Raw genomic sequence first — 15,172 nt, 5'->3', positions numbered from 1 at the left:
GATGTTAAATTATGTTTTGAACTTCAAAGAAATGGTTTGGTCAAATTAGAGATTTTCTCTTATGAAACTAATCTTATTTTCAGTACAACACAAAAATAAGAAGACAAGTAGAAAACCATACTTCAAGACCGTCAAAAAATCTACATTAAAAAACTTATCTCCTCTTCCTAGCTGCAATGAAGCAACATAATTAGCATTAAGCATTAGTGTGTACTAATGGTAATACATATCATCTTTAATAAAGTAGAAAAACTGTCATTTGTATTGTGTATACAAACCCATCATTCTTATATGCCAGGTTTGCATAACATGATGATGACGCATTAGCAATCTGAAACAATTTATGCACTCATGCAATGACTTGATCTGGCTTCCTGAGACACAACACATAAAGTGGACTGAACATAAATTTTAAAACCTACCTCTCTATTCCTTCCATTCTTTTCAAAGACCAGCTATATAACTTGTGTGCTAGCTATGGATCCCTGATTTGAACTACCTTTAGTACCTCAAGCATACTCAGAGTCCAGCCTTTGGTAACAACAGCCTTTTGGCAAGAACGAGTGCCTCAAGGCTCAAGCATTTTACTTCTTTTTAAAAAGCACTGACTAGGCTAGGCACAGTGGCTCATGCTGGTAATTGCAGCATGCCTCTAGGCCGAGGCAGGAAAATCACTTGAAGCCAGGAGTTCAAGACCAGCCTGGGCAAGAAAGCAAGACCCTGTTCTTTACAAGAAATTAAAGAAATTAAAGAAACAAAAAGAGAAATTATTTTTTAAAAAGCATTGACTACAGGTAATAACCTAGTTACCTAGTTCCACAGCCAACAAAATACTAGGGCGGCTCAAAGTTCTAAATTAAAACACTGTAAGAGTCCCTGAAAGAATATGTGCTTCTGGCTGTGGTGGCTCACACCTATAATCCCAGCACTTTGGGAGGCCGAGGCGGGTGGATCACCTGAGGTCAGGAGTTTGAGACCAGTCTGGCCAACAGGATGAAACCCCGTCTCTACTAAAAATACAAAAATCAGCCGGGTATGGTGGTGAGCGCCTGTAGTCCCAGCTACTCAGGAGGCTGAGGCAGGAAAATCGGTTGACCCCAGAAGGCAGAGGTTGCAGTGAGCCAAGATTGCGCCACTGCACTCCAGCCTGGGCGACAAAGTGAGACTCTGTCTTTAAAAAAAAAGAAAAGAAAAGAAAAAAGTGCTTTGTAAGTATTAAATATTATCAATAATTGTTATGTGATGATGTGCTGCTCAGTTTAAATCTAACACATTCGTAAGAAAATAGAAATATATAGCCTAACTACCTAATAAGGAATATGATAAACAAATGGAATAACTGATGTGTCCATTCATCTCAAAAGTCCTTGAAACATAACAGCATACAGAATAACTGAATATTTATATTAAAAGGTCATATTAAAGGAACTATTGGTTATGCTGTTGAACAAGGCAATTCAGTAACACTATTAGTTTTAAAGCTTTTGATGTTTTACCATTTTAATACTAATAAGCAATCTAAAGGAAGTAGTCCCACCAGAACTTTTTCTTGACTTTTATTTCAAAGTCTTACAAGATTAATATAGAGTTTATTACAGGAGGAGGGATATTGAAGACACATCTTACTAACTAAAAATTAAAATAAGTAGTATCTGTGTATGGCTAACATACACACACAGCGGAGAGGGGAAGAAACAGGGAAAGACAGAAAAGGGAACACTGACTGAGCTCTTTACATCATTCCAAAACAGTACAATAATTCCACATGCTCCCAAGTGAATTGTGTATGTAAAGCACACAATAGCGGTATGTCACATGCTAATTTCACTTAATGAAAGTGATTGTGTGTGTACAAAATATGTAAAAATATCATATAGCAATAAACTTTCCATGGAAAATCAAAAGTCACCCTTACCATTTAGCAACCTAGCTAAATGTTAACAGAGTCATTCTGATTGCACCACCAGGATTGTCTTTAATCTTCTTAATTTTATGCTTGTTTGAAAAGCAGATAAAGGGCCAGGCGCAAAGGCTCATGTCTGTAATCCCAGCATTTTGGGAGGCCAAAGCAGGTGGATCACCTGAGGTCAGTAGTTCGAGACCAGCCTGACCAACGTGGTGAAGCCCCATCTCTACTAAATACAAAAAATTAGCTGGGTGTGGTGGCAGGCACTGTAGTCCCAGCTACTTGGGAGGCTGAGGCAGGAGAATCGCTTGAACCCAGAAGGTGGAGGCTGCAGTGAGTCAGGATTGCTCCATTGCACTCCAGCCTGGCCAACAAAAAAGCAGATACAGGTCGGGCATAGTGGCTCATGCCTGTAATCCTAGCACTTTGGGAGGCCGAGGCAGACAGATCAGGAGTTTGAGGTCAGGAGTTTGAAACCAAGCAGGCCAACATGGTAAAACCCCATCTCTACTAAAAATATTTTTTAAATTAGCCAGTTATGGTGGTAGGTGCCTGTAATCTCCACTACTCAGGAGGCTAAGGAAGGAGAATTGCTTGAACCTGGGAGGCAGAGGTTGCTGTGAACTGAGATTGTGCCATTGAACTCCACGCTGAGCAACAAGAGCGAAACTCTGTCTCAAAAAAAAAAGAAAAGAAAGCAAAGCAAAGCAGATACAGCATATAAACCCGATTCCTAAACTTTTTTCTGTGTTAAAAAATATACATATAGGCCGGGCGCGGTGGCTCAAGCCTGTAATCCCAGCACTTTGGGAGGCCGAGACGGGCGGATCATGAGGTCAGGAGATCGAGACCATCCTGGCTAACACGGTGAAACCCTGTCTCTACTAAAAATACAAAAAACTAGCCGGGCGAGGTGGCGGGCGCCTGTAGTCCCAGCTACTCCGGAGGCTGAGGCAGGAGAATGGCGCAAAACCCGGGAGGCAGGGCTTGCAGTGAGATCTGGCCACTGCACTCCAGCCCGGGCGACAGATCAAGACTCCGTCTCAAAAAAAAAAAAAAAAAAAAAAAAAATATATATATATATATATATATATATATATATACACATACACATATACATATTGTGGCTAGGCATGGTGGCTCTCGCCTATAATCCCAGCAAGTTGGGAGGCCAAGGGAGACAGATGTCTTAAGCCCAGGAGTTTGAGACAGCCTGTGCAACACGATGAAACTCAGTCTCTACAAAAAAGACAAAAATTAGCTGGGCATGATGGCACGTGCCTGTGGTCCCAGCTACTCAAGAGGTTGAGGTGGGAGGATCACCTCCTGAGTCCAGGAAGTGGAGGCTGCAGTGAGCCAAGATCACACTACTGCACTCCAGCCTGGGTGACAGAGCGAGATCCTGTCTTCAAAAAAAAAAAGGCGGGGGGAGGTGGATTCTGTTTGCTAGGTAAATTAATGAGAAAAATACTTAGAACAAAATAAGCAAAAAGTTCATAATAATAACCTAACATTCTAAATATTCAGATTCATTTCATCATATTTCAATACTAGTAGTAATCTTAAATATATTATTCTTTTATATTCAGTGCTCCAAGGGCATAAGAAAGAAAAACCTCAAATGTGACATTCCATTAAAGCTAAGGAAAAAAATATTCCAGTGACAAACTAATGGGGCATTTCTCCATGAGAGATAATATAGCTTCTATAAAAACAATGGACAAAAATGGGTTTTTACAGTAACACCACAAAGGTTGCTGTTAACCGACTGGATTACTGAATCACAACTATAAATCAGAGGAAAAGGCCAGGTATGGTGGCTCGTGTCTGTAATCCCAGCACTTTGGGAGGCTGAGGTGGGCAGATCACTTGAGGTCCGGAGACCAGCCTGCCCAACATGGTGAAACTCCATCACTACTAAAAATACAAAAAAATTAGCTGGGTGTGGTGGCACTCGTCTGTAATCCCAGCTACTCCAGGAGGCTAAGGAATGAGAATCACTTGAGTCTTGGGAGATGGAGGTTGCAGTGAGCCAAGACTGTACCACTGCATTCCAGTCTGGATGACAGAGTTACACTCCATTTCAAAAAAAAAAAGTGACAACATTATGTTATCCCCCACTCACTGGGGCTGTCTCATAAAAAGGAGGAAAAAAAGGAATGGGTTTTGTTTTGTTTTGTTTTTGACAAAGTTTCGCTCTTGTTGCCCAGGCTGGAGTACAATGATGCAACCTCGGCTCACTGCGACCTCCACCTCGAGGGTTCAAGTGATTCTCCCGCCTCAGCCTCCCAAGTAGCTGGGATTACAAGCGCCCGCCACCACACCCGGCTAATTTTTGTATTTTTAGTAAAGATGGGGTTTCGCCATGTTGGCCAGGCTGGTCTGGAACTCCTGACCTCAGGTGATCCACCCGCCTCGGTCTCCCAAGTGCTGGGATTACTGGCGTGAGCCACCACGCTTGGCCAAAAAAAGGAATGTTTTTAAGCCATAAATACTTTATAAACAACAAGAACAAATTTATTTATACGTTTCAAAAACTATGTGCTATATGAAGACAAAAATAGTAAGCTGATCAGAATTCACCCAGACTTACCCACCCAAGGAATCACCAGTAATTCAATCAATCAGCATGAAGTACAACTAAATGAACTCTGAAAAAGTACTGCAATGCATAACTGTGTGTGTATGTACGCACAGTACTTTACTGGCAATTCAAAAGGCGGAAGTAGAAAAAACAATTTGGATCTGGATTGTCAAAAATTTCTTTAAAGGATTTGTATAAAAGACAATTGGAATCAGAAGCAGGAAGAAGAAAAGTCTTAAAAAGAATCTTTCAGCTCTTTACAACTTCCTTTTAAGCATAATCATACACAAAAAACGTAACACATGTTAAATATTCAGAGTACTGAATTATTTGAAGGAAGACTACAGAAACTCCTAAATTAAAACCAACAGTGTCTGTACTATCAAGAACTAGAAATTGTAATATTCAATATGAAACACTGTGTAGAAATCTAATCCACAGCTAATAGGTAGAAATAAAACTGCAAAGTCTTTCTTCTTTGCCTGAATCAATTGCGTACTACAGGTAGTAATGACTTTTAAAAAGACAGCTGCCATTTTTATGAAGAAATTGTCAATTCCTGTCTTCATGAAGAACGATGCACACCACTGTGAGTATAACTTCAAAGCATAATTGGTAGCCACGGTTTTATTAAAAGTAGGTAACTGTCACTTCAGAATATCACCAGGAAATAGCATAACTTGGTCGTAAGTTCTAAAAAGTTCGTGCAAAAAAACATAAAATGCAGTAGTTGGCATTTTGTGAGAACATAACTTAGCCTATAATTCAACAATTAAAAACTAAGACACTAGTATGAGAGCCATGACCACAATCAGCTAAAATAACAGTTCTCACAACTAAAAATACCATTAAATATTGTTGACAAGTTGTATTAGAAAGATGATTATCAAATTTAGAAATAAAAAAACAGAAGTTATAAATATCTTGAGACAACAACACCTGTGATTTGAGAATATCCATTCTCCCCTTCATTTTCCTTTAAGAACATTTAGCTAGACACATGCTCACATAGATTTCTCAACATCTTGATGCTTGCATGGGCATGTGACTAAGCTCATGTCAATGAAGTGTGAAGAGAAGTGAGGTACACCTTCTGGGGTCCTGGCTTCTAGGGATGGCTCACTGCCCTCCCTTCTAGTTCCTTCTATCTTAATCAACAGTCTAGGAAAGGTAGAACACCACCACACAAGGGAAGCCTGAGTCCCCTACACTGCAACAATTTGAAAATTGCCCAGAGATAAACAACCAGAGACTGGTAAGCCAGAGAAAAATAAGCTATCTATTAAAAACTAATTTGTGATTTCTTTTACAACATCTGAACCAAATCCTAAGAGCCACCTTTGAACAACAGTAAATTGAAATTAGAAACAAATATTAACAGGACATGCTGAAAATATAAAATTTTGCCAATACTGGATGTGGGTAAACTACGCACAAACAACATCAAAAAGAAACATTGTAAAAGATATAAACAGTCAACATGTAAGGAGGAAGACAGAAACTAAAGAAAAAAATAAAATCTAAAACCAACTTTTTAGAATTATAAAAATATATACTGAGGAAGATCTATATGAACTGATAGAGTGATTTCCAAGAAATATTACTAAATTTTAAAGGAGAGACAGTGCAAAACAGCACATATAGATGCTACTTTTTATGTAAGAAAAAAAAAATTTTTTTTTTGAGATGGAGTTTTGCTCTTGTTGCCCAGGCTGGAGTACAATGGCACGATCTTGGCTCGCTGCAAACTCCACCTCCCGGATTCATGCGATTCTCCTGCCTCAGCCTCCCAAGTAGCTGGGATTATAGGCAAGTACTACCACGCATGCCCAGCTAATTTTGTATTTTCAGTAAAGACGGGGTTTCTCCTTGTTGGTCAGGCTGGTCTCAAACTCCTGACCTCAGGTATCTGCCCGCTTCCGCCTCCCAAAGTGCTGGGATTACAGGCATGAGGCACTGTGCCCAGCTGAAAAATTTTAGTCTGTTTATTTTTATATAAAAAAGAAACACAGAAAAGAAAAAGCAGAAAACAATAAAATTGGTTCCCTACAAGGGTGGGTGACAGACTGGAACAGATCTCAGATGAAGTGACCTCATTAAACTTACCTTTTTATATAGTTTTGACTTTTATAATGCTGTACATATTTTAAAAAAAGAAAAAAAACGGTAAGAATGGAAATAGAAAACCCCAACACTTAAAGCAAACCAGAACAAAGAAACCTACTCATATTTCACATGGACAGCAAATACTGTGAAGAGAAGCCAGACAAACAACCCAAAGCACTGACCAACCAAGAGGCAGGCAGGCAGAAATAATCCCAAGTAATTTGTGAACATATTACTTGACTTTATACCCTCAATCTTTGGCAGGATGGAGTAGGGTAAGTGCAGAATTGCCAAACAATTCCTGAAAATTTTTGTCAATTTACTTATTGTAGTGGAATGGGCAAAGCAATTCCGTACCTATTTAGATGTATTACAGGTTGAGTAAATGTGTTGCTGTTGTTCACTGTGATAAAGACATAAGGCCAGAAAGAACCCTGGGCTCTCACTGTGAAAAAGACAGAAGACAAGAAATAATCCTGTGAGGATGCGCTGATACTGAAGGTATCGGTGTGAATTCATAATTTCTAGATAACTTATGTGCATAGGCATGAATCCACATATATATGTGAAGGTATATTTATATGTGAATGTATGTGAATATATATAGATATATGTAATATATGTATATGTGCATGTTTCCTATGCCTGTTTGCTAAAAGGGCCAAGTAGCAAAGGACACACCTAGGGCCCATTATCATAATCTCTAATACCATTCTCCACTAAAGAGAATCATTACTCCTCAGAGAATGGATTTGATCCCAAGGCTACAGCTGACCAGGTACAAGATGAACCTGGAACACTGTATTACACCAGGAAGAAAGAAGTTTTCATTGAATGATGGGGACATGGCAGAGGAACCAAACAGCCAGCTTGATGAGGCTCTACTAGCCAAATTAGGACATATTTAGGCCCCGAATAATTAAGTACAGTAACAGATTATAAACCATTGGGGAAAAAGTAGGGACTCACTAAAGAAGTCAAATTCATAGGAATGAAGAGTGGAAAGGTGGCTGCCAGGGGCTGGCAGGTAGGGGAAATGGGATTTTGGTCAAAGGGTAGAAACTTCCCATTATAAAATGATTAGGTTCTGGAGATCTGACTTATAGCATGGTGACTACAGTTAATAATAATGTACTTTACAGAGTCGTGTACCACATAACAAGGTTTCGGTCAATTACAAACTGCATATATAACGGTCCCATAAGATTTTAATGGAGCTGAAAAATTCCTAATGCTTAGTGACATATTAGCACAATGCATTAGGTGAGTATTTGTGGTGATGCTTTCATCAACAAACCTACTGCGCTGCCAGTCCTGTAAGAGTATGGCACATACAGGCCAGGTGTGGTGCTCACACCTGTAATCCTAGCACTTCAGGAGGCCAAGGTGGGTGGATCACCTGAGGATGGGAGTTCGAGACCAGCCTGACCAACATGGAAAAACCCCGCCTCTACTAAAAATACAAAATTGGCCAGGCGTGGAGGTGCATGTCTGTAGTCCCAGCTACTCGGGAGGCTGAGGCAGGAGAATCGCTTGAACCTGGGAGGCAGAGGTTGTGGTGAGACGAGATCACACCATTGCACTCCAGCCCGGGCAACAAGAGCAAAAACTCCCATCTCATTAAAAAAAAAGTATAGCACAATTAGATACAGTAAGTAACACCTGACAATGAATATTAACAATAACATAGGTACTGGTTTATGTATTTACTATACTTTTAACCATTTTAGAGTATTATCCGTCTACTTGTAAAACAAAAAAAAGTTCACTGTAAAACCGCTTCAGACAGCTCCTTCAAGAGTTATTCCAGAAGGGTGGCATCATAGGAGATGACAGCTCCACGTATGTTAGTACCCCTTGAAGAACTTCCAGTGGGACAAGATGTGGAGGTGGAAAACTGTTAGAATGATGACCTTCACTCTGGATAGGCCTAGGCTAGTGTATCTTAGTTTTAAACAAAAAATGTGTTTTTGGTTTTTTTTTTTTTTGAGGCAGTCTCGCTCTGTTGTCCAGGCTGGAGTACAATGGCGTGATCTTGGCTCCCGCCACCATGCTTGGCTAATTGTATTTTTAGTAGAGATGGGGATTCACTATGTTGGCCAGACTGGTCTCAAACTCCTGACCTCAGGTGACCCACCTGCCTCAACCTCCCCCAAGTGCTGGGATTACAGGCGTGAGCCACCGCACCCAGGCAACAAAAAAACTTTTAGAGTAAAATTAAAAATAATTTTAAAAATAGAAAAAAGTTTATGGAATAAAGACATAAAGAATGAAAATATTTTTGTACAGTAGTACAGTGTGTTTGTTTTAAACTAAGTGTTACTAACAATAGCCAGAAAGTTTTAAACAAATTTAAACGTTCATAATGTTAAAAAGTTACAGTAAGCTGGCTGGCCACAGTGGCTCACATCTGTAATCCCAGCACTTTGGAAGGCCAAGTGGGTAGGATCGCTTGAGCCCAGGAGTTCAAGACCAGCCTGGCCATGGCGAAACGCCACCTCTACAAAAAATACAAACTCAGCAGGGTGTGGTGGTGTCCACCTGTAGTCCCAGCTACTAGGGAGGCTGAGGTGGGAGGGTCAATTGAGCCCAGGAGGTCAAGGCTGCAATGAACAGTGTTCACACCACTGCACTCCAACCTAGGTGATAGGAGATTGTCTCAAAACAAAAAGCAAAAAGAACAAAACAAGCCATTACAGTAAGCTAAGGTTAATTTATCACTGAAGAAACTATTATAACTTTAGTGCAGCATACATGTACAGTGTTTAAAAGGCTATAGTAGTGTCCTTAGCTTTCACATTTACTCACTGACTCCCCAAAGAAACTTGCAATCCTGCAAGCTCCATTCATGGTTAAGTGTCCTATATAGGTGTGCCATTTTTATATCTATTTTTACTATACCTTTTCTATGTTTAGATACACAAATACTTACCATTGTATTACAATTGCCTACAATAGTCAGTACAGCAACATGTCAGGAGCAACAGGCTACACCATAAAGCCTAGGTGTGTGGTAAGCTCTCCCATCTAGCTTTGTCTAAGTACATTCTGTTTGCACAATGAAATCGCCTAATGATGCATTTCTCAGAACGTATCCCTGTCATTAAGTAATGCGTGACTGTAGTACAAAATGGAAAAACAAATGAAATTCCAAACCATAAACACCCTAACACACACACAGGCATACGTGCGCACACGCCGCGCTCTCTCTCTCTCTCTCCCCTCCCCGTCCCTCCCATCTCCCCCCTACCCATCCTCCTAACCCCTACCTCAATCCTTCCCATCTTTAACTATCAAATGGATGTCAGTGCTTTCCAGCTCTTGATAACCCCTGGCTACATTTTCTCACTTCAAGCCTCATTTCCTGGGAAATAATAGTAAAATACTTTGAACTTTCAAACTTTAAAGGCATCTATACTAAAGAAAATACGATTAGGCAGGGCGCGGTACCTCACACCTATAATCCCATTACTTTGGGAGGCTGAGGGAGGCAGGTCACTTGAGATAAGGAGTTCAAGACCAACACGGTAAAACCCCATCTCTACTAAAAATACAAAAATTAGCCCTAGGACGTGGTGGCATCCGCCTGTAGTCCCAGCAACTCAGGAGGCTGAGGCAGTTGCATCACCTGAACCCAAGAAGCTGTGAGCCAAGATTGCACCACTGCACTCCAGCCTAGGCAACAGAGCAAGACTCTGCATCCAAAGAAGGAAAAAAAAAAAAAGATTAACTGTACTTTCATTCCTTATTAAAATCCTTCCAGAATAAAGTATTAAAGGAAAAAAAGCACAAGAATTGGATCACAGAGAGAAAATAATTTACATTTTCCTAAGCCTTTTTAACTTTTGTCTTTTTTTTTTTTTTTTTTGAGACGGAGTATCGCTCTGCCACCCAGGCTAGAGTGCAGTGGTACGATCTCGGCTCACTGCCAGCTCCACCTCCCGGGTTCACGCCATTCTTCTGCCTCAGCCTCCCAAGTAGCTGGGATTACAGGCGCCCACCACCATGCCCGGCTAATATTTTGTATTTTTTTTTTAGTAGAGATGGAGTTTCACCGTGTTAGCCAGGATGGTCTCATCTCCTGACCTCATGATCCGCCAACCTCGGCCTGCTGGGATTAAAGGCGTGAGCCACTACACCCAGCCTACTTACACAGATCAATGATTTTAATTATCTGGTTTATTATTTAAGTTAAATACTACCTATATAAAAGGAAGAAATAATGCTTCTGGTTTGGAACAAACACACTAAGGAAATACTAAGACTGCTCAAAATTCCAGCAGGAAAAAACAATTCTGCCTTTTTAAGATACTCTTCTTATTCCTTTTTGTATCCCTAGCACAGTGAAAGTCATGTAGTAAACACTAAATAAAAACAATGATGAAAAAAAAGCCAACTAAAACCGACTCCCTCTCTTCCATACCCAGGCCCAGCCAGAACCTGCTCAGCTTCAACAACTCTTTGGATCACCCACTCTGGAGCTGTAAATGAATAGCAGCTGCTATTAACTTCCACACTTCTGCCAGTTTCCCTCATCACCAATCCAATTGCTACAGTCACTCTTTTTTTCAGGCTTCATATCAATTAATACAGGTTTCTAGTACTTGAGAATATAGTGGATCTCACAATACCACATGATGACTGGATCTCAAGATGGTCAGTGAGTTCCTATACACAGAACAAAGGTAACACTGGGTAAAACTGTTCTGACAGAAAAATATGCTATTTCATGAGAGTGGGTTCTAACTGCTAAAGGAAGATACTGTGTGGAAGGAACATTTGTTCTTGGGTGAGATGTGGGAGTACTTGTCCTTTAAAGTCTCTTCAATTGTAAGATTTTTCTACTTAAGTTGACAACCTGTATAAACTCATTTTATAAAACAAAAAATGAAGTTTATCAAAGTATACAGCTATATCCAACTTTAAAACTGCAGGTTTATGTAATTGTAACATTCTAAAACAACTAAATATGTAACCATGATTTATACTGATAAATTTTAATTGCCCAGAAGCCCACTATCCAGTGTCATATTGAAGGACAGATGGGAAGAAAAAATTAAGTCCAGAATGTTCCTTAAAGAGTTAGACAAAAGATAGTGCCAGAAGGGCCTAGCTTTAAACCACAGGGGAATGATGAAAGTAAAGGTACAGGCTGGGCGTGATGGCTTATGCCTGTAATCCCAACACTTTGGGAGGCCGAGACCAGCAGATGGCCACACTCAGAAGCCCGAGACTAGCCTGGGAAAAATGGTGAAATCCCATCTCTACAAAAAATACAAAAAAGTTAGCTGGACACAGTGGCTGCGCCTGTAGTCCCAGTTACCCAAGAGGCTGAAGCAGGAGGATCACTTGAGCCCAGGAAGTCGAGGCTACAGTGATACATGATGACAACATTGCACTCCAGCCTGAGCAACAGGAGTGAAACCCTGTCTCAACAACAACAAAAAAGAACGTAAAGGTATAAATATTTGAGAATTGAAACTGAGACTGATGTTATGGTTAGTTTCATCAATGACCCAGCAGCAGTCTTAACTGCAAAACAAGATGGCCAACATCCCAGGTAAAACACAATCAACCCCACAAGCACTGAAAACCTGTATAGTCAGACTGACTATACAGACAATGAATGCTTACAAGCAGGGATGACACGCAGCAGCTAAATGAAAAGGGAGAAATCAAACCACAAGCAGGGCAAGCAGAAGAAATAATCTAAGTATATCAGCACACATATGACAGCTACAAATAATGGCATGTAGGGAAGCTACAGCCAGAAATCAGAAACTGGATGACATTTCATGAACGAAAGCACCAAGAACTGCTCAATGATCAAAACCTTACCTAGAAACAATAGGTACTTAAATCCAGGTATGTTTCAACCCAATCTATCAAATCCTATCTTTCCTTTTCTAACCAGCAAGTGACAACTTTTCTGAATCATTGTCTCAACTATGTTCTTACTACAAGTTTTCTTCTTCACCCTCCTCATCTTCTTTCTGAGGCATGTATTCCTACAGTCAGCCCTCAATCTTGATATTAACAACTCCTCTATATTCCTGGAAAGATTCCTGGGAGACGAAAATTCTCCCAGGAATATAGAGGAATTTTCGTCTGGGAGACGAAAATTCCCAGTATTTTCTTCCTGGGAAGAAAATTCTCACAGAGGAGTATGCTTAAGAGTTAATGCTTTCTAACACAGGGTAGAGTAGGTAGAGGGAGGGGGACCTCTTGGCCAGACTATGTCAGCAGAACTAAGGTGAGGAAGATGGCCGGCATAGTCAAGAAACTGGTTAAATACATGAGGATTGTGGAAATAAGAACACATGTGGAGGATAATGGAAACCAGATTTCTCTCGGTGAAGGGAATTAAAATATGGAAAATAAGAAGTCTAGAATAAAACGTGGTATCAGAAATATTAGTATGAACTCATGGTTCTAAACATACATAGAATGACCATGCAATAGGCATGTGTCTGTATATGAAAGAGTATATGCATATTTTTACATGTTTCCTAGCTGTCTACTCAAAGAGAGCCTAGAAGCAATGACACTTCAGAAGAAATAACCATACCTAGTGAACAAATATTTATTTCTAAATACCATTCTCCATGAATTGCAAACAGGAATCCTTGAAGAAATGGCTGACTCCAGGACTGGGAAAGTATAGGATGAGCCTGGAACATCTTAGAATGTCAGTAAGGTGCTTGCTTCAGCAGCACATATACAAAAACTGGAACGATACCAAGAAGATTAGCATGACCCCTGCACAAGGATGACACACAAATTCATGAAGAGTTAAAATTAAAGAAAACAGAATGTCAGTAAGTAAGGAAATGCAAAATAGTGGGACACATCAAAGTCAGCTTGAAGGAACATCCACCAACCAAATCTAAGATCAAACTAATGACAGAAGTATGATTTAAATAAATACAGTAACAAATGACTGAATAAAGTAGAAATCCATGTTCATACTGTAATAATAGAATGAATACATACAAAAATACATGCATACATTCTAACCTACATGGAGGGGAAGAAAATATCTACCTTACACTAGAAGGCCAAATACTAATAACTGCAGAACAATTACTATAATTAGGAAATTACATTTGCCAACCAATGTTGTAAAAACTGACTCAGGCAAGAATCAATGCTAAAACTAGTGGGTGAAAGTCTAATGAGGAAAGGTGACAAACCTCATAAATACCATCTTAACCAAGTGATCAGTTAACATCAATAATAATGGTACAAACTGACATTAAGTACTACCTGATGTGATGCAGCAAGAAAATGGCATCTCCTCTGTACTGCCATCAAAACTGTCTAACCTGAGTCTAATCATGAGAAGGCATCAAACACAAACTGAGGGACATTCGACAAAATAACTGGCCTTAACTCCCCCAAAGATGTAAAAACCATGAAAAGACCAGGAAACACAGATCCCATGGCCGACTGAAGGAGAGTAGAGACTTGTGACAATTAAATTTAACATGTGATTAATGGATTAGATCATGGGTTCTTTGTTGAGGAGATGTGGGGATGTGGTTTAGTTGTTTTGCTATAAAGAACATTACTGGGACAATTGCTGAAATTTGAATGGGATCTGTGGATTAGACAATGGATTACCTCAATGTTAACTCTGGTTTTGATGGGTATTCTGTCGCAGTACAGTAAAGTGCTTTTGTTTTTAGAAAGTATAAACTAGGTATTTAGGAGTAAGGGGCATCACATCTGAAATTACTATCAAGTCACAAACATATACATCATACATATACATCACAAATACATATACATCAATGGGAGGAGGATACACTTCACTCCCCAGGAAACATTTGGCAATGTCTAAAGACATCTTGGGTTGTAACAACTAGGCAAGAGGGGGATGCTACTGACGAGTGGATAGAGGCCAGGGATGTTGCTGAATATCCTCCAATGTACACGGCCAGCCTCGAAACCAGGAATTATTCAGTACAAAATATCAATAGTGCTTAGGCTGAAAAAGTGTGATAGAGCAGGAGGAAAACTCTTGCCACTACAAGTCATAGACTACCTCTTTACCACCTGGAAATGGGGCCACTGGTATTCTTAAATCTAATCAGATTAGAGAGCCAGAAAATCCAGATATTCCCACTGGCCTACCAACTATACAAGGGTGTTTCTATCATAATAGAGAATGGGCCAGGCACACTGGCTCATGCCTGTAATTCCAGCACTTTAGGAAGCCAAAGAGAGCGGATCACTTGAGCCCAGAAGTTCAAGACCAGCCTGGGCAACATGAGACCCCATCTGTACAAAAAATACATAAATTAGCAAATGTGGTGTTACATGCCTGTAGTCAACAGCTACAGGCACTAGCTACCCTCCAAAGGCTGAGGTTGCAATGAGCCATGATCATGCCACTGCACTCCAGCCTAGGCAACAAAGCAAGACCATGTCTCAAAAAACAACAACAAAAAGAAAACAGAGACTGGAATGACTGCTGAGAACATTTCCTATACCCACCTATCTCGTCTTTTTTTTTCTCCCGGTACATGTGAGGTAACTTATGTAAAACTTCCCTGGAGAACTGAGCTTTCCAT

General features: G+C 40.1%; 1 protein-coding gene and 1 non-coding gene across 4 annotated transcripts in view; one reads left to right on the top strand and one right to left on the bottom strand.

Moving 5' to 3' along the window:
• WAPL (WAPL cohesin release factor) overlaps nt 1-15,172 on the bottom strand; it is an 86,586-nt gene that overhangs the window by 38,138 nt on the left and 33,276 nt on the right. The window lies entirely within an intron of this gene.
• LOC115900504 lies at nt 13,294-13,400 on the top strand. The gene has a single exon (XR_004060188.1). It is a non-coding gene; the product is annotated as a U6 spliceosomal RNA (small nuclear RNA).

The sequence above is a fragment of the Rhinopithecus roxellana genome, chromosome 11 (genome assembly GCF_007565055.1).
Source record: "Rhinopithecus roxellana isolate Shanxi Qingling chromosome 11, ASM756505v1, whole genome shotgun sequence".
NCBI classification, from domain to species: Eukaryota; Metazoa; Chordata; class Mammalia; order Primates; family Cercopithecidae; genus Rhinopithecus; species Rhinopithecus roxellana.
Note: the sequence above shows the minus strand (reverse complement) of the source record. Positions and strands in the feature narration are given on the sequence as shown.